The sequence below is a fragment of the Trachypithecus francoisi genome, unplaced genomic scaffold (genome assembly GCF_009764315.1).
Source record: "Trachypithecus francoisi isolate TF-2019V2 unplaced genomic scaffold, Tfra_2.0 Lachesis_group18, whole genome shotgun sequence".
NCBI classification, from domain to species: Eukaryota; Metazoa; Chordata; class Mammalia; order Primates; family Cercopithecidae; genus Trachypithecus; species Trachypithecus francoisi.
Window position 1 is genome coordinate 14,682,405 of NW_022681463.1, and position 24,021 is coordinate 14,706,425.

General features: G+C 44.3%; 1 protein-coding gene across 4 annotated transcripts in view; it reads left to right on the forward strand.

The window, feature by feature from the left end:
• Positions 1-24,021, forward strand: part of GGACT (gamma-glutamylamine cyclotransferase) — a 56,884-nt gene that overhangs the window by 803 nt on the left and 32,060 nt on the right. For 3 of the 4 annotated variants that reach the window (XM_033177347.1, XM_033177349.1, XM_033177348.1), the window contains exon 2: positions 4,609-4,780. The gene's annotated coding sequence lies outside the window, so the exon portion shown is untranslated. Of the gene's footprint in view, positions 1-234; positions 1,329-4,608; positions 4,781-24,021 lie in introns of those variants that run through there. The other variant, XM_033177350.1, reaches the window with a different exon arrangement.

A 24,021-nucleotide genomic window follows, 5' to 3' on the forward strand; every position in this document is an offset into this window, starting at 1 on the left:
GGATGGAGTCTTGCCCTGTCGCCCAGGCAGGAGTGCAGTGGCGCGCTCTCGGCTCACTGCAGCCTCTGTCTCCTGGGTTCAAGCGATTCTCCTGCCTCAGCCTCCCGAGTAGCTGGGGTTACAGGCGCCTGCAGTTTTTGTGTTTTTAGTAGAGACGGGGTTTCACCATGTTGGCCAGGCTGGTCTCGAACTCCTGCGCTTGTGATCCGCCCGCCTTGGCCTCCCAAAGTGTTGGGATTACAGGCGTGAGCCACCGCACCCGGAATCTGTGGCATTTTTTAAAAGCAAGTTATTTATTTTGCTAAATGTCCCAGGAAAAATGATTAATGAAAAACTACAGGTGACCTATATAAAGTGTAGGTCTTTCACACACGTACGTGTCCTTAGGTACATTTACCTGTAAATGAAGACTTTTCCCTGGCCTCATTCAATTTATTGAAATGCTCAGATGAGGAGCACCTGCAGTTTGCCCGTATTTTCCCAATATGCCGTGTTTTCCTGCAACTCTTCCCAGGAGAAGCCAGACTTTCCTCCATAAGCAGACCACTGTGTTCTATGCATTGTAAAAGCTGAGTTTGCAAAGTTAATTTCGAATTGGTGGATTTTTGTATGGAAATGCTTTGGGCTAGTTGACTTTACTAGTTGACTTTACTAACCAGGACCTATCTACTACTAATCAGGAGAGGGTGGTGGTTTGTGGTTCTCTGGATAGTGGGTAGCAGTAAGTAGAACAGAAGAGGGATTTTAAAATGATCTGTTCATTTTTCTCTTTACTAGTAAGATTTCCAATCTGTGTCAATTATTGAAGTGAAGTCATTGGGAGGCTTTGTACCCACCTCGAGCCAGGGCCTTTACCAGGGATTAGGGCACCGGCAGACTGGTGTGGAGGTGTAGTGCAGGCGTGCTTGAAGAGGGACAGGACCCAAGGAAGGGTGACAATAAGAAGACAAAAACATGAAATATTCGCAGCCCTCTTTAGAACATCCTCCATCTAGGCAAAATCTATTAGGAATTTTAAGAGGCTTCAATTAAACATGACCGCTCAGTGTCCTGCTGAACAGGAATTCATTCTTCAGTCGAAGCTCTATTGTCAGTAAAACTGCTCAGGATAAGGCAGCCGTGTTTAGGCTGTGAGGACCTGCCCCTGGACTGTGGAGCTTGCTCCGTAAAAGGCATCTTGATACCCCCTCAGATGGATTTACAGAAAAGACTCAGCTGTTGGAAGTCTCTGGGATTGTATGGCGTCATGAGGTAACAGACCTGGTAAATAAATAGCTAGAACGTAGAGAGGAACGAAACCAGAGGCAGTGTGCTGTTGGAGCTGAGAGGTGAGTGCTCACTGGAGGGCCAGGAGAAGGTCACAGTTGGACAGACCTTAAGCAGAGAGTGGATTTTTATAGGCAGAAGAGTGGAAAGGGTGGCCGACACCATGAGCAAAAATCAGAAGCTGAAAATGACAGTGTGTTCAGAGAAAGGCAAACAACTGGCGTGCTGAGCCTGGACTGCGCGTGAAGAGGGGTGGGGGTGCCTGGAAAGCAAGGCTCTCTGGTGATAACCTCTACTTTTCAATCAAGGTTCTGATTTTTTCTTTTGCTTGTTTATTGGGAAAATTTTAAGCAAACATGAAAGCACAGCAAAGTAGTAGAATGAATTTCCATATATCCATCAAATGGACTTCACAAGTCTCGTTTGGCCATATCCACTTCATCTTTTTTCTTCTTTTTTTGGTTGTGGCTGAAGCAGTTTAAAGCAATTTATTCCAGACAACATAACATTTCACCCCTAAATTGTTCAGTATGCTTCTCCAGAGAAAGGGCGTTTGCTTGTGTAACCGTGATACAATTATCACCTCCTGATGAAATTGACAGTAATTCCTTAATATTTTCTAAAACCTAGCCCATGATCAAATTTCCCTGATCACCTCAAAAATGAACTTATTTTTATTGTTGGTTTGTTTGAATCCAAATCCAGACAAGAATTTGTTGACTATCTGTTATCATTTTATTTTATTTTTTGAGACAGGATCCAGCTCTGTTCAGATCATGGCTTACTGTAACCTCAAACTCCTGGATTCAAGCCATCCTCCCACCTCAGCCTCCTGAGTAGTTGGGATTACAGGCATGTGCCACAACGCCCAGCTAATTTTTTTTTTTTTTTGTAGAGATAGGTATTGCCCAGACTGGTTGGTTGTTCCCCGCACCCACAGTGGAGTCTCATTCACTCTTGTCACCCAGGCTGGAGTGCAGTGGCACAATCTTGGCTCACTGCAACCTCTGCCTTCTGGGTTCAAGCGATTCTCCTGCCTCAGCCTCCCAAGTAGCTGGGCTTACAGGTGGACGCCACCATGCCCAGCTACTTTTTTTGTATTTTTAGTAGAGACGGGGTTTTACCATGTTGGCCAGGCTGGTCTCGAACTCCTGAAGTCAAGTGATCCACCTGCCTCGGCCTCCCAAAGTGCTGCGATTACAGATGTAAGCTACCATGCCCAGCTGTTGTCTCTTTCAGTCTAGGGCAGGGGTGGCAAATTTCTCTGTGAAGGGCCAGATACCAGCTCATTCAAGCTTTGTAGGCCCTATGGTCTCTGCCGTAAACTGCTCAGTCATGCAGGAGTAGCCAGGGGTGATAGTAAATGGATAAGCGTGACTGTGTTCCAATAATACTTAATTTCCAAAACCTTTGTGTTTTAAAATCTACCCACAGGCTGGACTGACCCGCAGGCTGTGGTTTGTCATCGCAGGTCTAGAGCAGCCTTGGCGGGTTTCTTTAATGCCAATGACTGTCGATGTTGCTTGGTTGATTGCCTTTAGAGGGCCTCATGTTCTGGATCTGTTGGGCTGCTTTTGGTGGAGTATGGTTTGACTTGCTTCTCTATCCCCTATATTTCCTGTAAACTAGAAGTTAGATCTAGAGGCTTAATTAGGTTCATGCTCGCCATTTTTGGCAAGTCTACTTCAGAAGTGGTTTGACTTTTTTTTTTTTTTTTTTTTTTGAGACGGAGTCTCTCTCTGTCGCCCAGGCTGGAGTGCAGTGGCCGGATCTCAGCTCACTGCAAGCTCCGCCTCCTAGGTTTATGCCATTCTCCTGCCTCAGCCTCCTGAGTAGCTGGGACTACAGGCGCCCGCCACCTCGCCCGGCTAGTTTTTTGTATTTATTTAGTAGAGACGGGGTTTCACTGTGTTAGCTAGGATGGTCTCAATCTCCTGACCTCGTGATCCGCCCATCTCGGCCTCCCAAAGTGCTGGTGACTTTTTTAAAATCTAAATTTATCTGACTTTAAAGACTTGGAAACCCTCATCAAAGAAGCTCAACATTACCAAAATAGGAGCTCAGCATTACTAAAATCAGCTTTGCCTGATGGCTGAGAATACATTTTTTCTCTTTTTCTTTTTACTTTTCTTACTTGTGGGAGAGTATATAGAGCTGTTATTTCTCAAAGAATTCTTTCTTGATTAATTTTTGTGGGTACCTCCTAGTAGGTGTATATGAGATACAATGTGTAATAACCCTCATTACAGGGTATATGAGATACAATGTATAATAATCACATAAATAATCAGGGTAAATGCGGTATCCATCACTTCAAGCATTTATCTTTTGTGTTACAATCTAATGATACTCTTTTAGTTATTTTTAAATGTACAGTTACATTATTACTGACTATAGTCAGCCTATTGTGCTATCAAATACTAGATCTTGTTCCTGCTTTCTAGGTTTCTGTACCCATTAACTATCTCTACTTTCCCCCAACCCCCCACTACCCTTCCTAGCCTCTAGTAGCCATCATTCTGATCTCTATCTCAGTGAATTCAATTGTTTTAATTTTTGGCTCCCACAAATGAGTGAGAACATGCAAAGTTTGTCTTTATGTGCCTGCCTGGGTTATTTCAGTTCACATAATGACCTCCAGCTCCACCATATTGTTGCAAATGACAGGATCTCCTTTTTAATGGCTGAATAGTACTCCATTACATATATGTACCACATTTTGTCAAGGAGGTCTTGAGAACTTTGAACCCTTTCTCTAGGTCACTGGAAGGTGCCTCTATTCAAGGCATTCTTTGGCCCCTCAAGCATGTGAACTACATTTTTGCACTGAATATAAATATATTCCTGGCCAGGCGCAGTGGCTCAAGCCTGTAATCCCAGCACTTTGGGAGGCCGAGACGGGTGGATCACGAGCTCAAGAAATCGAGACGAGACCATCCTGGCTAACATGGTGAAACCCTGTCTCTACTAAAAAAAAAAAAAAAAAAAGAAGAAAAGAAAAATCTAGCCGGGTGAGGTGGCGGACACCTGTAGTCCCAGCTACTCGGGAGGCTGACGCAGGAGAATGGCGTAAACCTGGGAGGCGGAGCTTGCAGTGAGCTGGGATCCGGCCACTGCGCTCCAGCCTGGGCGGCGACAGAGCGAGACTCCGTCTCAAAAAAAAAAAAAAAAAAAAAAAAAAAAAATATATATATATATATGTATTCCTTCCTTGGGCATGTGCCCAGGGTCTCAGATTGCCTTCTAATGGGAGTTAGGTCATTTATATTTGTTTTTAAGCCCCTTATCGCTTAAATGTTTAATTTTCTTCAGTTGACTTCCTCTTATCTTACCTCCCAACAGGACTGAAAACTGGATATTTGGTGCCCATGGACTTTCTGGTCACCCTATGAGGTGGACTTACTTTTTCTTGAGTCATGTGGAAGGAATCTGAAGTCACAGGTTTTTAAGACTCTCAGGCTTACTGTGGATCTGGATTCTAAGGCAACACTTCCTTGAAGAAACAAGGTTACAGGTGAGAACTGTTAGCCTCTGTTCTAGAGTGTTCTTTGCTCAAGTTCTAGAGCACCACAAGAAGTATGCTGACAAATAGTGTCAGTTGGAAGCCCTTGTCTCTTTGTCATTTAAGAATAGTGGTGGGGGGCCAGGTATGGTGGCTCGTACTGTAATTGCAGCAGTTTAGGAGGCTGAGGCGGGAGGATTGTTTGATCCCAGGAGACTGAGGCTACAGTGAACTATGATTACACTGATTATGCCACTGTGCTCCAGCCTGGGCAACAGAGTGAGACCCTGTCTCAAAAAATTAAAGGAGGAGTGAAGGGAAGAAAAGAATAGTAGAGAAACTGTATGTTCATTTCTACATCTATTTTTCTCTGGGGTGTGTGGTCTTTTGATTTATAAGAATTGTATATTGAGAATACTAATCTTTTGTCATATATACTATAACTATTTCCACCCTATTTTTTATACTTTGTGTAATATAATCTCTAGGCTTTGCAAAAAATTTTAATTTTATGTAGTTAAAAATATCGATCTCCCCTTTACAGTGTTTTTGTTTTGTGTTTTGCTTAGAAAGACCTGCCCATTTTAAGGTTTCTTTTTAAAATTCATGTTGACACAGATAAATGAAAATGTAATGAGAGCTGGGAACATGCGATTCTGAAAAAGACTATTGAAGGGGGAGTATTTCCAGACAATATAATACCAAACTAATGTTGGCATTAAGATTGGCCCTATGGCCCTATGTTGCTAAGTGTTGAAGTTGGGCGATGAGTATTTGAGAGCTCCTTCTATCGTTACCCTTGTTTTGTACATATTTTACTTTCCATAACAGAGTTTTTTTAATTTTAATTTTAATTTTTATTTTTTTACCAGCAGTAGCAGGGGGAAATTGTATCTTTGTCCCATTCATTCATATTCAGCAGCTATTTATTAAGCTGTTCTGAACACTGGAGGGTATCATGTTAATAAATGAAAAAGGTATTGAAATTTCTGTTATGTGGGAGACAAATATTAGCATCATGGTTAAGGGCACCAACTTCTGTGTCAGACCGCCTGGCTTCCCGTCCTCCCACTGCCACTTACTAGCTGGGTGATTTTGGACTTTTTAATTAAAAAGATGTGTGTAATAACAGCTGTCTGGAGGCTCTAGGGAGAATGTTTTCTTGCTTTTTGCAGCTGCTAGAGGCGACCTGCATTCCTTGGCTTACTGGCCCTTTCCTCCATATTCCAAGCTAACATTTCCCTTCTCTGACCCTGCTTTTGTCATCACATCTGTCTGATCTGATCCAGGACAGGTTTTCCAGTTTTAAGGATTCCTCATTTGATTAGATTAGGCCCACTTGGATAATCCACATTAATCTCTGCATCTCAAGGTCTTACATCTGTGAAGTCCCTTTTGGCATAGGAGGTAACATATTCATAGGTTCCAGGGATTAGGATGTGAACACCCAAAGTGGCCATTATTCTGCCAACCACAGATTTGAGGAGACAAAAGAAAGTGAATGTGACTGAGTCCTTGGCAGGGAGGAGATGGGACTGAAGAGGGAGCCAGGCAGAGAGGATTCAGTAGGTCATCATACGTTTTGAAGTTCCTCCCAACAGTAAGAGGAAGTTATGGTCAGATTTATTCCCTCAAATCTGGAATCAGCTGTTTCTCCAAGGAGCCCTAGTTAGCTGTTTTAAAGTGAAAAATGGTACTTAAAGACCATAATCTGGACCTAACAGGGTGCTCATTACTGTTAGATTGGCAGTTGTTCTTAAGCCATTTCAACAGACAGACAGGGAAAGATAAAATATTTCATGAGTGCATACTGGTAACATCCAAGTCTGTTTCTGGACTACAGTGTTTTTGCTTAATGTCATAGAACTTATATCCATACCCCTTTCTTCCACTCCAGAAATCTCAGTTCACAGCAACCCAGCGTAATTGATTATTTGCTTTAGCCCTCACCTCATGGAGTCACTGCCACAGGGGTGTGGGGATTGGGAGGAAGACCACGGAGGTAAAGTGTCATTTCTGTTACATCGTATCGAACCTACATACCATCTACATGACTTCTCTCTTTTTTGCTGTTGACCTTGCTTACCTGACTGAAATAGTGATTGGCAGGTTTCTCCACTGTAGAGTCACACTTTCCCCCTCCCTTCATTCTGTGCTCTGAAAGGAAGTCACAGGAGCAGCCTGCACTTCTGGAGGGAGGAGTTACTTAGGCTTCCTCTCCTTAAGGGGAAAGTGTCTACATATGTTGTTTGGAATTCTTCGGTGCAGGAGGTTTATCTGTTTTCTTGCATTTATTTACTCAGTCATTTGTATCATTATGGACTCACAGATACTTATTTTATACTTTAGGTTCTAATCCAGTACTCCTTATTTTGTTCTCCAGTTGTTCCTGCTTTGGCCATTGGTAGCCTGTTCTGTCATCTCTTGTGTCCCTTCGACTTGCCCCATCATTCTGGGCTGGTGGGTTTGTTTATTTTTGAGCACTTCTTTGCTTTCCAATATTGCTAGATGCCCTAGATTCTTCTTGTGTATTTCCTGCTCCAGTCTTAGGTTTAGCCGTTTCTCTAGGGAGCCCTGGTCCTCTCTGTTGGAGATGTTGTTAGAAACCACAAGCTGGATGCTGGTGTGCTTATTTAGACTGTGGTGGCATTGCTTGTAGGTCCTCTCAGCTGATGGAGCAAGGAAATGTCTGTGTGTACTGACCTGTGTATATACACATATCAGTAAATACTTCTGTATGGAACCATCTGTTTCTGTGAGTCCACACTGGTGTCTCCAGCCCCAACCCTGTACCCCATGGATCACTCTCGCCTTTTCCCTGCTGTCTCTCACCTCCCACTCCAACAGTGAGAAACCTGGCTCCCATCGCCTGTGGGTCATTTGCCTACTTTTCAGTACATACGTGTGTATGACAGTGTTGGAATTGCCATCTCGCCCTATGGGAACCACTGAATCAGCGAGAGCCTGGTTTTTGTTAATATATACAGTTCCTTTTGCCTTTAGTCTTCTAACTGTGGACTGGGCCAACAGGTGAAACCGTTTCTTTGGGCAGGCTGAATGAGATCCTGCTACCTTGAGAACATCTTACCAGTCAGATCTACAGGGTGCAGATTCCATGGCTTCCCCCTGGCAGTTCTTCCGTCACTTGGCTGTTTTACTCCGCCTGAGCCAAGGCAGCCTTTGCTATCCTGACTTGACATAGAAGAGTTCCTTAGTAACTGTGTTCATTTGCTAGGGCTTCCATAGCAAATTACCACAGACTGGGAAGCTTAAGACAACAAAAATTTATTCTCGGCTCACAGAATCCAAAACCAGAATTCAAGGTGCTGTCAAGGCTGCCCTCCCTCCAAAGGCTGTATGGAAAGTCCTTCCCTAGATTTTTCAGCTTCTGGTGACTCCAGGTATTCCCCGGCAAGTGGCCGCACAGCTTCTGGTTCTGCTCTGTTTTCACATGGGCCCTCCTCAGTGTCTGTCTTCTCTCCTGTCCCTCATAAGGATATCTGCCATTGGATTCAGGGCCCATGTAGGCTGCCCAGGATGATCTCATCTCAGCTTCCCTAATTAATCGCATGTACAAAGTCCCTTTGCTGTGTGAGGTGCGATAGTCAAAGGTTCCAGGGATTAGGGCATGGACATGTTTGCGGGGACCTTTGTTCTGTCAGCCTCACTTTGTGATGCTGCAGCCATCGCAGGATCAGAGCAGATCCCAAGGCATTTTTGGCAGAGTAAGACCAGGTGCCAGTCCCCAAGGTGTGTTTCTGCTGCTCTTATACACCGAGGCAGTGCCATCAGGTCTAGACCCAGCAGGCCCCTCCTTCCTCAGCGCTGAAGGGAGGGCTTTGCGCTGACAGGAGGCATAGGTTTCATGCGTGAATTCCTTCAGCAGAACGGTGCTCAGAACCTTCTTTGATTCACTCTGTAGGGGCAGAAAGGGGGTGATCCCTCTCTACCCCATCATAAGGGTCATGGCTGACACCCCTATGCCAAACATTAACAATAGAAAAGCAAAACACGTGTGCAATCATAGTTTTACATGACACAGGACCTTTCAGAATGAAGACCAGAGACCCAGGGTGAACTCTCCAGATTTTGCTTAGATTTGAAGAAGCACAGACCGCCGTGTGGAAATCCAGTTGGAAAAAAGGGTGTGAGCTGATGGAAATAGACGGAGTGGGGAAGCCCGCAAGGCCTGTCTCCAGGTTCTTCTTGGCCTTTCTGTTGTGGCATTTCTTCCTTCTGGGAATGGGGCAGGATCCTCTTGACCAAGGTCTTTATGGCCAGCTGTTACACAGAAAGGCGTGGGGAAGGCGAGAGTAGTACTTTTAGGTTTTATGGCTAGCTTTGGGGAAAGGGATTCTGGTTCCTGTCACCTGCATTGGGGAAGAGAAATTCTGGATCCTATAGTTTGCCTTGGGGGAGGATGAGGGGGCAAGACACGCAGGAGAAAGTCGGAGAGACTGAGCTGCTGAGCCCCACAACTCCTAGGCCCTCCCCTCCCGACAGCTGCCGGCACTCCTGCCTCCGCACCCTTGGGGTGGTTTTGCTGCAACTGCTTTTTTATTTGAATTTCATGTTATTTTGTCTTGCGTAATTGTTTTTGTATACTAGCCTGAACACTGCTGGGCTGTGAGCTCTGACTGGGTAAGAACCATGCCTTCCTCATTCGGAGTCCGCCATCATGCCTTCCACATAGTGGGGACCCAGTAAGAAAGAACTCACTTCCATTTAGTCGAGAATGTTTTTACAGAACTCATGTTCTGAGTCAGGCCAGAGTAAATTAGAGTAAGGAAGAGTATATGCGGGAATACTCCTCATATTATGCTGTGTTCTTGTCCATTTTTAAAAGGACCACATTTACTTTTCAAGCTTTTGAGTGTTAATTACCTCTTCCTGCTGTTGTCATCTGTACTTGGGAGTATGAAGAGGTAAGTTTAAGGAAAATTAATATTTTTACATCTCATGATGGTTTTATTAACTTACCAGCATTAAATGAGGTTTGAAAAGTGTTCTTTGAGCCATTATTGAAAATAATCATAACTGACTGCTTTGAATTACTCTTCTTCCCTTGATTTGGTTTTCTGCAAAGTTAGATCCAGATTATAAAAGCCTAATACAAACTTAGGAGAGTAGTGTATCTCATAAATGAACAAAGAATGGTTTGACGGCATTGCAGGGAACATTTACGAAGTCTAAGTCATGGTTAATGTGGTAATTTTAGGAAGAATTGTGAACAGCAAGATCTTTTACAACAGAAGTCAAGTAGACTCACAGGTAAGCCAGCAGTACCAGGGTTCCAGGGCTTAAGATCAGCTGGGATATAACTGAATGTACTGACTGGGAGCTTGCCAGAAGCTCGGTTACCTGCCTCTCACTGGGTTTCTCGAGCCTCTGTGTCACTTTCCGTCTGGGCTATCTGGCAGATACCTTACACAAATGCGACACATTCTGGACTCGCGGGCTTCAGTGTGGTGGTGGCATAAGTGGATGTTTTCATTATGTAGAATAAAAACAATATTGGCAGAATATCTATAACAGAGACATCTTGAACAAACTTGTGTCCAGGGAGGCGCTCTCTCCATTGGCAGTGTTTGGGATTAGAGCTGTAGAGGTGAAGGTGGCCACTACTGTGGGAGGAAAAGAGGAGTGCACTTGGTGTTCGGACATTTCCCTGTGGACGTGCAGATGCCAGTATCTCCTTATCAAATGAATGGCTTTCAGAGTGAACTTTGTGGTGAGGGCTCTCAGAAAACATCCATTTCCCTTTCCTATCTTTCCCTTCTGATATTTTAGTTGTGCCTGAGTAGATAACGAATCCCTGGTGAAGAGAGGCAAGTGAAAATGTCATTCCCACCCTTTGTTCATAACAATTAGGTACAAATTGGCCTTGAACTTGGTTCCTGCAGTGATAGAGACACATCCCAGTTGATGAACCCTTCTTCCCTCCCTGCTGCCCTCCCTCCTTTCCTTCTCCGCTTCATCCCTCCCTACGGCCTTCCCTCCTTTTCTTCTCCCCTTCCTCCTTTTTTTCCCCCCCTTTTCAGCATTTTATTGTGAACATTTCCAGACATACTCAAAAGTAGAGTGTAGTAACCCTCATGTGCCACCCACCCAGGATCAGAGATCACTGCACCATACTGGCTTTGCCATGCTTGTTCTACGTGCCCTCCTCTCTTTGTGTTTTGGAGTTTTATTTGCTTGTTTCTAGAGTATTTTGAAGCAAATGCCAGAAATTATGTCATTTCACTCCCAAATATTTTAGTATGAATTTTGAGGGTTTTTAATGTAAATATTCTATCCAACAATGAAAAAAAATCCTTGATATCTTTTAATATTGTATCCCAATTTCCTTTTTTTTTGAGATGGAGTCTCGCACTTGTCACCCAGGCTGGGGTGCAATGATCTTGGCTCACTGCAACCTCCGTCTCTCGGGTTCAAGCGATTCTCCTGCCTTCGCCTCCCGAGTAGCTGGGATTACAGGCACCCACCACAGGCCTGGCTAATTTTTGTATTTTTAGTAGAGACGGAGTTTCACCATGTTAGCCAGGCTGGTCTTGAACTGCTGACCTCAAGTGATCTGCCCGCCTTGGCCTCCCAAAGTGCTGAGATTACAGGTGTGAGCCACTGTGCCAGGCCTACTTTTACAAAGCAAGGTCTGTGCAGTTGGTTTATTCAAGTCAGAATTTTTGTTGTTGTTGTTGTTGAAACGGAGTCTCACTCTTGTTGCCCAGGCTGGAGTGCAATGGCACGATCTCGTCTCACTGCAACCTCCGCCTCCTGGGTTCAAGCAATTCTTCTGACTCAGCCTCCTGAGTAGCTGGGATTACAGGCATACGCCACCACGCCCAGCTAATTTTGTATTTTTAGTAGAGGCGGGGTTTCTCCATGTTGAGGCTGGGCTCGACCTCCTGACCTCAGGTGATCTGCCTGGCTCGGCCTCCCAAAGTGCTGGGATTACAGGCGTAAGCCACTGTGCCCGGCCTCAAGTCAGAATTTTTAAATCCCATCTATTGTATTTGGTTTATGTATCTCTTGTCTCTTTTAAAAATAATTTTGTATGCCAGGCATTAATTTGATTCAGAGTGTTCTTATTCTTTTACCTTTCATTTTAAACTGTTTTAGAGTAGTTGCATGCTCTCATGCTTTCATTCATTATTATTAAGTTTATATACAGTAAAACCAACTTGTTTGTACAATGCAAATAGATTTAAAATGTGTGGATTCTTGTACTGGCCATCACCAACGCGATACAGAGCAGTCCCATCACTGCTTTTGTAAATTCAAGCCTCACCTGTTAACTGCTATGGTTTAGGCTCTCAGCTGGTGGTAGTATTTAAGAAACACAGAATGGAGATTCCTGTCATCTGCTTGGAAGAACGGTAGCATATAGGTTTTATTTTGTCACTTGAATCTCCCTGTTTTTCTTCTGAAAAGTTACCGGAGGGTTCGACCTGTTGACAGACCTTCCTTTCTAATATAGGGACATCACAAATGAAGAGCAGCTGACAAAGGAGACTGAGGCCAGACATCAGGTGGGCTCTTGAGGTTGCTGTGGCTGAAGCCTCAGAGGCCAACTGCAGCGAAGATTTGGTTTCAAGTGTTAAAGAAATGGGATAGATTTCTTCCTCTTTTTTTTTTTTTTACACACAAGTGTGATTTATATATTATATGATATTCTGGAGGAAGCAGTTCTGTTAATTTCTTTTTATTATTTCAGCTTTTATTTTAGATACAGAAGGTACCTGTGCAGGTTTTCTACAGAGCATATTTTACCCAGGTAGTCAGCATAGTACTCAGTGGGTCATTTTCAACCCCTGCCTCCCTTCCTTCTCCGATCTAGTATCTTCAGTGGCTCTTGCTCCCAGGTTTATGTCCATGTGTGCTCAGCATTTAGCTCCCACTTATAAGTGAAAATGTGGTATTTGGTTTTCTTTCTTTTTTGAGATGGGGTCTTGCTCTGTTGCCCACACTGAAGTGCAGTGGCACGATCTCAGCTCATTGCAACCTCTGCCTCCCAGGTTCAATCGATTCTCCTGCCTCAGTCTCCTGAGTAGCTAGGACTACAGGTGCATACCACCATGCCCAGCTAATTTTTGTATTTTTAGCAGAGATGGGGTTTCACCATGTTGGCCAGGCTGGTCTCATACTCCTTACCTCAAGTAATTCCACCTGCCTAAGCCTCCCAAAGAGTGCTGGGATTACAGGCATGAGCCACCACGCCCGGCCAGGTTTTCTCTTCCCATGTTAATTCTGTTAAGCTTATGGCCTCCAGCTGCATCCGTGATGCTGCGAAGGACATGATTTCTTTCTTTTTTATGGCTGTGTATGGCTGTGTATTCCATGGAGTGTATGTGCCACATTTTCTTTGTCTAATCCACTGTTGATGTGCACCTGTGTTGATTCCATGTCTTTGCTGTTGTGAATAGTACAGCAATGAACATATGAGTGCATGTGTCTTTTTGGTAGAATGATCTATTTTCCTTTGGATAGATACCCAGTAATGGGATAGATAGGCAGCTCTGTTTTAAGTTCTCTGAAAACTCCAAACTGCTTTCCACAGTAGCTGAACTAATTGACATTTCCACAAACAGTGTATAATCATTCCCTTTTCTCCACAGCCTCGCCTCGCCAGCATCTTTTTTTTTTTCTTGACTTTTTGATAATGCCATCCTGATAGGTGTGAGATGGTATCTCTGTGGTTTTGATTTTCATTTCTCTGACTAGTGAAGATGAGCTTTTTTTGGTATGTTTGTTGGCCACTTGTATGTCTTCTTTTCAGAAGTGTCTGTTCATGTCCTTTGCCCATTTTTAATGGGCTTATTTGTTTTTTGCTTGTTGATCCTGTGGTCGAGTCATTTTTGGTTTAAAACTAACGTATTAGGCCAAGTGCAGTGGCCCTCACCTGTAATCCTAGCATTTTAGGAGGTTGAGGTGTGTGGATTGCTTGAGCCCAGGAGTTTGAGACCAGCCTGGGAAACATAATGAGACCCCATCTCTCAAAACAAGCAAATAAAAAAACCTAACATACTAATTGACCATTACATCTGTTGGGATTGGAATAAATCAGAAATAGTAAAGGATTAGTAGGGATGTTACGTCCATTGGACTCAAGTCTTTGTTTTGTTTAAAAAGTTATGTATGGGTTTCTTTCAAACTTCTGGCTTATTGAGATTGTTTCAGTGAAGTCACATGTATGCACATATATTTCATGGGATGGGGGAGGGGGTAATGGAAGAGTATTGGGCCTTTAGTCCAGGGTGTTTAGAATACCAGACTAATACACCTGCTGCCCCCTGGTGGCAGTGTAGTAAACAGTGACGTTCAAAGGTAAGGACTTGTGGAGAGCTAAGTCCAGTGGACTGTGGGTGTTAAGAGGATTGTAGAGGAAACTGGGAGATGCCGCTTCTCTCCCACTCTCCTTGTGATTGCTACCTATATGGTCTTAGAAAAATCAGTTAGTTTGATTGAAGTGTAGATTTCATGTTCTTCAACTTTAAAATGTACTTTCTAAACTTTTTCCAGCATTAATACCCTGTTCTTCTCCAAGGATATTAATAAAAGATGCCATTATATAGCAAAAGATGGCAAGTTCAGTGTTTTCCTTTAGCAGCTGTATCCTAAGAAACCCCAGATATTTATTCAGGAAAGCAAGTTCTAGAGTATACCCTGAAGCTGGATACAGATTCAGCTCTGGGCAGCAAAATGCATAAATCTACCTGCAGCGTTAATCAGTATGAGGACTCTGTGTTCTTATGAAAAGCTTACATCATCTAAAAAACGTTTTTTATCCTGGTGTGGTGGTGCATGCCTGTAGTTCCAGCTACTCAGGAGGCTGGGGCAGGAGGATCCCTTGAGGCAAGGAGTTTGAGGCCACAGTGCACTATGATCACACCTGTGAATAGCCACTGCACCCCAGCCTGGGCAACATAGCAAGACCCTGCCTACAAAAGTAAATAACTGTTTTAAACATTAACACATAAATTTTACCATCTTAACCATTTTTAAGTGTACAGTTCAGTAGTATTAAGTATATTCACATTGTTATGCAACCAACCTCCAGAACATTTTCATCCTGCACAACTAAAATTCTATATCCGTTAAACAATTCCCCATTTTCCCCATCCCCCATCTCCTGGTAATCACCATTCTGTTGCCTGTCTGTATGAATTTGACTACTCTAGGTATGTCATAAAAGTAGACTCTTACAGTATTTGTCTTTTTGTGGACTGGCTTATTTTGCTTTGCATAATGTTCTCAAGGCTCATCCATGTTGTAGGATGGGTCAGAATTTCCTTTTAGCGTTTTCAAGGCTCTGTAATATTCCATTGTGTGTATATGCCACATTTTCTTTATCCCTTCCTCTGTCAGTGGACACTTGGCTTGCGTCCACCCCTTGGCTGTTGTGAATACTGATGCTGGGAGTGTGCATGTGCTATGTCATTTTTAGTGTACTGTGCTGACTAATGCAGAGAAGGGCTTATACTGGTTTTTCCTGCACATAAAAGGTTAAATTTCATAATAAAGAACACCAGTCAACCATACCAGATAACTAGTATATGGCTTTTTGTATGTTTGAGTGAGTTAAAAAAGGATAACATTTATTGGATACAAGATATATGCCAGGCATTATTATATCTGTGATATATTCTATTTAGTCTTTATAATTCTGTGATTTATCCTTCACTCAGAGGGACTAAGAGTTACTGAAATCACGTGTGTGCCAGAATGTGTATATACATACATTATCTCCATACCTCAGTGTTTGAGGTGGGCATTATTATCCTGATTTGTTGGGAGTTGGAACTGAGGTTCAGAGAGATAAAATACCCTGAACAAGGTCACACAGCTAAAAGATGGCAGGGTTTTACCGGACTTTGAAATGAAGTACATGTAGTTCTAAAGTGTGTCCCCTGGGCTGGGTGTGGTGGCTCATGCCTATACTCCTAGCACTTCGGGAGGCTGAAGTGGCAGGATTGCTTGAGGCTAGAAGCTTGAAACCAGCCTGGCCAAATGAGACCCCGTCTCTACAAAAATTAAAATTAAAGAAAGTATGTTCTCTGCCCACACCACAGTTTCTTCTGCTGCACAGCATATATACGTCTGTGTTCTGAAGGATATTAGAGTGATAGCAAAGAATGGCACTTCTGTATTGTCACTAGAGAAACTGTAATATCTTTGCATTAAATATGGTCTTTTCAATTTTCCTTGCAAAGACACAGCATCATTTTGGATGAGTTCATCTGAAATGTATTGCCAAGGCTTGCCTGCTGGGGGATTTTGCAAAACACATCTCCCTACTTACAAAAGAGTGCTTCTCACGTGCTCGTTCCCATGTATCTGAGGTTACCCTCCTTGACACTGTTATCTTCCCTTTTTTCCCTTCTTTCCTTTGGATTGGCAGAGAGCTAGGACTGTTGTCACTGCTCTCTTCTTCCCCATCTCTTTAATGCCATGGTGTTTTGGGCTCGAGTTTTGATCTGTTCTGGCACCGTGTTTTCACACAGCTCAAGGGCTATAAATTGTCCTCATAGGGGGTCGTTTTCTTGGAGACTCAGCAATCTCTCAGGGAGGCCAACTGCAACATTTTCTCACATACGGAATTACTAGATGAACAAATAAGTTGTGATACATCATCTGAGCAGGCATTTAATCCTAAGATTCCACATTTTTGGGTAACCTTATAGCAGCACCCCACTCTGCAGTAAAAATTTACTGTATTTTAGTCTATTCTCATATTGTAATAAAGACATCCCTGAGACTGGGTAATTTATAAAGGAAAGATATTTAGTTGACTCATGTTCAGCATGGATGAGGAGGCCTCAGGAAACTTATAATCATGGTGGAAGGGGACATTGCTTGGGATTTTATAAACTTAGAGGATGGGTAAGGACCCGGACTGTTCCAGAGATTCATTTGAGGTCTGATATAATTTGGCTGTGTCCCCACCCAAATCTCATCTTGAATTGTAGTTCCCATAATCCCCACGTGTCGTGGGAGGGCAGGTGGAGATAACTGAATCATGGCAGCAGTTCCCCCCATCCTGTTCTTGTGATAGTGAGTGAGTTCTCATGAGATCTGATGGCTTTGTAAGGGGCTTCCCCCTTCACTGGGTACTCATTTTCCTTGATGCCACCCTGTGAAGAAGGACATGCTTGCTTCCCCTTCCACCGTGATTATAAGTTTTCTGAGGCCTTCTCAGCCATGCTGAACATAAGTCAATTAAACCTCTTTCTTTTATAAATTACCTAGTCTCAGGTATGTCTTTATTAGCATTGAGAATGGACTAATACAGTAAATTTGTACCACAGAGAGTGGGGTGCTACTATAAGGATACCCAAAAATGTGGAAGCCACTTTGGAACTGGGTACAGGCAGAGGTTTGAGCAATTTGGAGGGCTCAGAAGAAGACAGGAAAATGTGGGAAAGTTTGGAACTTCCTAGAGACTTGTTGAATGACTTTGTCCAAAATGCTGATAGCAACGTGGACAATAAAGTCCAGGCTGAGGTGGTCTCAGATGGAAATGAGGAACCTGTTGGGAACTGGAGCAAAAGTGACTCTTGTTATACTTCAGAAAAGAGATTAGTGGCATTTTGCCTCTGCCCTAGAGATCTGTGGAACTTTGAAATTGAGAGAGGTAATTTAGGGTATCTGGTGGTAGAAGTTTCTATGTGGCAAAGCATTCCAGAGGAAGCAGACCATAAAAGTTTGGAAAATATGCAGCCTGACAATGGGATAGAAAAGAAAAACCTATTTTCTGGGGAGAGATTCAAGCCCACTGCAGAAATTTGCGTAAGTGACAAGGAGCCAAATGTTAATCACCAAGACAGTGGGGAAAATGTCTCCAGAGCATATCAGAGACATTCTCAGCAGCCCTTCCCATCACAGGCCTGAAGGCCTAGGCGGGAAAAATGCTTTTGTGGGCTGGGCGCAGGGCCCACCTGCGCTATGCAGCCTCGGGACGTGGTGCCCTGCCTCCTAGTTGCTTCAGAGAGTACAAGCCCCAAGCTTTGGCAGCTTACATGTGGTATTGGGCCTGTGAGTACATAGTGGTCAAGAATTGAGGTTTGGGAACCTCTGCCTAGATTTCAGAGGATGTATGGAGGCACCTGGATGTCCAGGCAGAACTTTGCTGCAGGGGCAGAGCCCTCATAGAGAACCTCTGCTAGAGCAGTGCAGAAGGGAAATTTGGGGTTGAAGTCCCCACTGGGGCACTGCCTAGTAGAGCTGTGGGAAGAGAGTCCTTCAGACTCCAGAGTGGTGGAACCAGCAGTGGCTTGCACTGTGCACCTGGAAAAGCAGCAGACACTCAATGCCAGTCTGTGAAGGCAGCGGGGAGGGAGGCTGTACCCTGCAAGGCACAGGGGCGGAGCTGCCCAAGGCCATGAGAGCCCACCTCTTGCATCAGCATGCCCTGGATGTGAGACATGGAGTCAAAGGAGATCATTTTGAAACTTTAAGATTTAGTGATTGCCCTATTGGATTTCAGACTTGCATGGGGCCTGTAGCCCCTTTGTTTTGGCCAATTTCTCCCATTCGGAATGGGTTTATTTATCCAATGGCTGTACCTTCATTGTATGTAAGAAGCAACTAACTTGATTTTTATTTTGTGGGCTCATGGGCAGAGGGGACTTGCTTTGTGTCAGATGACGACTTTGGACTTCACTTTTGAGTTAAAGCTGGAATGAGTTAAGACCGAGGAACTGTGGGAGGGCATGATTGTGTTTTGAATTATGAAGACAAGATTTGGGAGGGGTCAGGGGTGGGATGATATGATTTGGCTGTGTCCCCACCCAAATCTCATCTTGAATTGTAGTTCCCATAATCCTGTTGTGTCCAGGAAGGCACCTGGTGGAGATAATTGAATCATGGGGGACGGTTTCCCCATCCTGTTCTCATGATAGTGAATGAGTTCTCATGAAATCTGATGGTTTTATAAGGGGCTTGCCCCTTCACTGGGCACTCGTTCTTCTTCTTGATGCCACTGCCTTGTGAAGAAGGACATGTTTGCTTCCCCTTCTGCCATGATTGTAAGTATCCTGAGGCCTCCTCAGCTATGCTGAACATGAGTCAATTAAACCTTTCTTTTATAAATTACTCAGTCTGGGGTATATCTTTGTTAGCAGCATGAGAACAGACTAATACAAGGTCTTCAGTAAACCTTGACAGCAGGATGTTGGCCAATAAATATAAAAAGTGGGATTGGTAGAAATTGCTGATTGCAACCAAATATCCATTCTCTTCTTTCTTAATTACTGGTCCTGTTTTATTCAGTGACCCATGTGCCTAATTATGGTGAATGAGAGGTAAGCAGAAATGCGTGAGGCTTCCAGGGAGGTTTTAAAAAGGAACCCGATTCAATTGGAAGTAAGGCCCTGGGATTCTCTACCTGCCCTGCCTCATGCCACCTCCTTTGAATGTGACATTACGGCTAGAGCTCCACCAGCCTTTTTCTCTTGTGAGGGGAGATGGTAGTACCTGAGATTAGAAATTAGTTAGCACATAAAGGGATCAGTCAGATATGTAACTGCATTCAGGCTAGTGGGAGCCAGGTTTCCCAGTGTCAAAGAAGAGAGTGATGAATACAGAAATGCAGAAAACTGGAATGAATCCTGTGATATGCTTTGGGTTGTGTTTGTGTGAATTCATAGTTTTCAATAAGTGTAGACAGATACAGAAGTGAACATAGATGTAAAGGTACAAAGAAGTGAATGTAAGTGTGCATGTGTGTATGTTTGTATGTGGATATAGGCATATATTCTGCTGGCAGGGGGATTGCAGACAGTTGCAGCCCAGTGACAGCACACCCTGTACCCAGATCTTGGCATCTAAATACCATTTTCTACAAGAGAGCAAGAGCTCCCTGGAGAGAGGGCTGATGCCAGGGCGCAGACAGGGAAAGTCTAAGATGAGCCTGGAACGTCTTGAACCAGAAAGCAACAGAAGAATGAGGAAGATGGGCCAAGGAGACAGAGAAGCTTGCTGGAATTCACCCCATCTGTCCAAAAGGGGACAACGTAAGCATCAAAAGAAATAATGATAGCATTGGATATAATAGGAAACCATAAGTCCATACAGATACAAATAAATAAATGATCAAGTGGCAGGTCTGATGATGAATGAGATGTTGCATGGTTTCAAAATCCCTCTTCATAAAATACTTATCAACTATAAAGGGCAAAAGAGTAACTTCTTGCTGGGCGCGGTGGCTCAAGCCTGTAATCCCAGCACTTTGGGAGGCCGAGGCGGGCGGATCACAAGGTCAGGAGATCGAGACCATCCTGGCTAACACGATGAAACCCCGTCTCCACTAAAAATACAAAAAATTAGCCGGGCGTGGTGGTGCGCGCCTGTAGTCCCAGCTACTCGGAGGCTGAGGTAGGAGAATGGCGTGAACCCGAGAGGCGGAGCTTGCAGTGAGCAAAAGATTGTGCCACTGCACTCCCGCCTGGGTAACACAGCGAGACTCCATCTCAAAAAAAAAAAGTAACTTCTCTGTGGAGAAGCCTGGCAGTCACCACCTTAAGTGATGGGAGTGAATGTCATCAATAGTGGAGCAAGTTGAAATCATGAGGTGTCTGATAGGCAGTGAGAAGAACATAACATCATTTCTGAAAGATTCCTGCTCAGGATACACCATCCAAATCTAATCAGGAGACAGCATCAGACCAAACCAAACTGAGGGACATTCAACCAAATCAATGGCCTGCAATCTTTAAAAGATCATGAATGCCAAAGACAGGCAGGAATTGTTTTTTGGATGGAAGGAGGCTAAAGGACATAGGCATACAATTCGGATTATGCACTGAGCCCTTTTGCTGTAAAGCACATTATCAGGACAGTTAAAAAAGTTCAAACGGTCTGCAAGAAGGTAGTAAACGTAGTCACGAATGCTGATGCCCTGATGTCACACATGTAGTGTGGTGAGATCAGATGTCCTTGTGGGAAACAGACATGACCATGTTCAGGGATGAAGGGCATCAGGTTGGCAACTAACCAGTGGTTTACTCTCTGAGCAGACACTTCTTAAATACCCACCACACCCAGGTACCAGGGCTGAGAGCCAAGGAGCATGAGTTGCTGGTGTCCGGGCCGCCAGCAATCTGGCAAAGGAGACCTCAGCAGCCGCAAGGCCAGGGGCAAAGGGCTGCGGTGTCCCAGGGTCAGCTCTGCCTCTAGAGCTTAGGGTCAGAGGCATGCTACCAGGACGATGGTGTTTGAAGTAACCTGGAAGCACAAGGAGGATTTTGCCAGGCAGAGTGCTGAGGAATGAAGAGTGAGGGCCTGAAAGGCAGTAGCGACCTAGAAAGCAAAGAAAGTACCACAGGCAGTGTGAGGCATGGCTGAGCGGCGACTGGCCTTTGTGAGCACGTGGAGACATTTGGATTGGCTCTCTGGAATTATCCACTGCTGAGGAACAAATCACCCCCAAAATTAGGGACTGAAAACAACAAAAACTATCCCACAGTTTCTGTGGCTCAGGATCTAATAGTGGCTTAGCTGTGTGATTCTGACTGGGTCTGTCACAGGCTGCACTCAGGTGCTGGCTGCACTGTGGCCTTCTCCAGGCTTGACTTGGGGAGGCCCCGAGCTCACTTACCTGACAGCTGGCATGCCTTGGTCCTTTCTGGCTGTTGGTGGAGACCTCACTTCTTCTCTACGTGGCATCTCCATGGAGATGCTCATAGCATGGCAGCTGGCTTCCTTCACAGTAGGGGATCTGAGAGCAGAGGAGAGCCCCAGGACAGAAGCCGCAGTCTTTTTATAACTGAATCCCATCCCTTCCTCTGGATTGTGTTTGTTGGCAGTTAGTCACTAAACCCATGCTCAGGGGGGCAGGAATCACACAGGTACAGGGATGCCAGTCACGGGCTTGGTGAGTGCCATGTGAGAGTCTGCTTGCCACACAGAAGTCCCCACAGCTGGACAGGCAGGGGCACGACTGGGCATGCATCTTGGAGATATCACTCCAGCTTTGAGGGGGAGCAGCAGTGAAACTATTTGGGAGAGGATCACACAGGATAGAACTGAGTAGGGAAGAAGAAAGGGGCATCCTCATCAATGTAAAACACTGCTCAAGCAGTTGGGAAGGGAAGGGGGGTTAACCTGAGTGGTTAGAAACCAGCTTTCTGCAGAGAGGCTTTTGCAGGAACTCTTTGCTGTGAAAGCTACAAGGCAGCGACCTCGTTTCAAACACCTGGTGTCACCAGCATCACGTTTTAAAGTTGTGAAATACCAGGGCTGTTATGTTTTCAGTTATGTCTCGTAAGCACTTCTTTGCCTTGACTGTCAGGAGTCAAATGTGCAAAGGAAAGCTGTTTACATTGTCAGGTAGGTTGACTGGACCAGGCTTTAAAATACCAATTCATCCCTTTTGAGAGGTGACACTCTGATCTTTCAGCATGATGGTTAAAGGATTGTGTCTTTCCTTTTGAAATCTCCCAGTTTTTTGAAGTCTGATCTGAGCAAAAATTATTTTAAAGAATGAAGTTTTCCCTGAGATTTTCGATTTTTGATTTCACCAAGCCAATCTAAACAAGATGAGCTGTGAATTCTGGGGGCAGAGCCACATAGGCAATGGGAACAAGGTCAAAGATTGGGAAGGGGAAGACAGCCATTCCCTGTGAGACACTACAGAGAGAGCATCCCAGGTCTGCACCACAACAGGCTCTTCCTGGCATCATTGTGCTTGAAGTTAAAAACAAACATCACAACCACCCTTGAAACCTGGATGTTCCTTGGGAATAATAGCAGTCTGGAGTGTGGTTAAAATGCTGCTTCTGGAGGGGTGACCTGGGCCTCGGGCTTCCCTCCCCGATGAAGGCCTGCCTTCTGTCGGGTTCAGGCCACCCCCGCCCCCCCCGCCCCCGCCACCCTGGGCATGGAGCACTCAGAGCCGGGTACTGCATGATGCTGGTGACACCAGGTGTTGAAAGTAAAAAATGGAATGTATTCCACACTTTTCAAATGGTCGTTCCTGTGGCTTAATATTTATACTTCAGTAGACCTTGAATCATGAGAGTAAAAACATAATGCTCTTAGAAAATGTGTCCTCCGCGTTATTTAGGCGACAGTCTCATAGTTACATAGAATGGTGAGGAAATATGTACTAAACTTGGAAGGGCTACCTGTTAGTTATTCTAAGGCTTTTTGTATTATCTTCATTTTTATGTATTTTGTTTTCCTTTTTGTATAACTTGGATAATTTAAAAAATATATATATGTTTATACAAATCTTCAATCTTTAATACTTGGAAAATTAGCTTTTCTGGTTAATTGAACTTGCCATGTAGGTGAAGGTTGAATGTAAGTCTTTTTTAGGAAAACCTGTGAAAATGAAGGAGTATCCCTTCTCTGTTTTTACGGTATACAGAGCATCATGCATCCTCTTTAATCTAAAAGTTAATAGTTCGAGAACATCACTGTAAAACAGAAAGACCCTTCCCACAATCAATGATTTTTCCAAAGGGTAATTACCAGAATCACCTGGAGACGTTTGAAAAATACTGTATTTTATTTGAAATGTAGATTCCTGCCCCCACCTCCTAAATTACTAAATCCAACTCTCTTGCGAGGGGCCTAGAAGTGTTGAAGCTTTATATGCATTTTGGGAACTCAGCAGGCGTGGGGAGCCCCAGCCACAGGTCCAATCGAGGGTGGCCACAGGCACCCAGCCTGCTTCCCTCTGGAAAGAGGGAAGAACTGGGAGAGGCTTCCCTCCACCCAGTCCCTGTCTTTTGGTTTGCAGTAGCCCACAGGCCCCCAGAGGGTCCAAATTCCTGTTCCCTGCACACGTCTGGGCTCATGCTCCTTGCCTGGAAGGCACCCCACCTCCTCCTCTCCCCTCTTTCCAGCATGGTTTTTACCCTCCTCCCCAGGAGGAGCAGTGCCCAGCCCTGTCGGGGGCTGCATCCAAGTCACCCACAAGCAAAATCCATTCTTTTTCCCGTTCCTTATGATGTGCTGAACAAAACCCTCACTGTGGCATTCCACACGTCATATTCTTATGGTAGATTTTATCTGTATCATCTCTTAAAGTTTAGTTTAATTCATTAGTGTAAAGACAGGGTCTTACTGTGTTGCTCAGGCTGGACTCAAACTCCTAGACTCAAGTGATCCTCCTACCTTGGCCTCCCGAGTAGCCAGGACTACAGGCATGTGCCATCATGCCCAGCTTGGACCATTTTAAAAGATTTATTTACTTTTAATTTAGAGGTTTTTTTATTGAGATAAAATTCACAGAACAGAAAACCATTTAA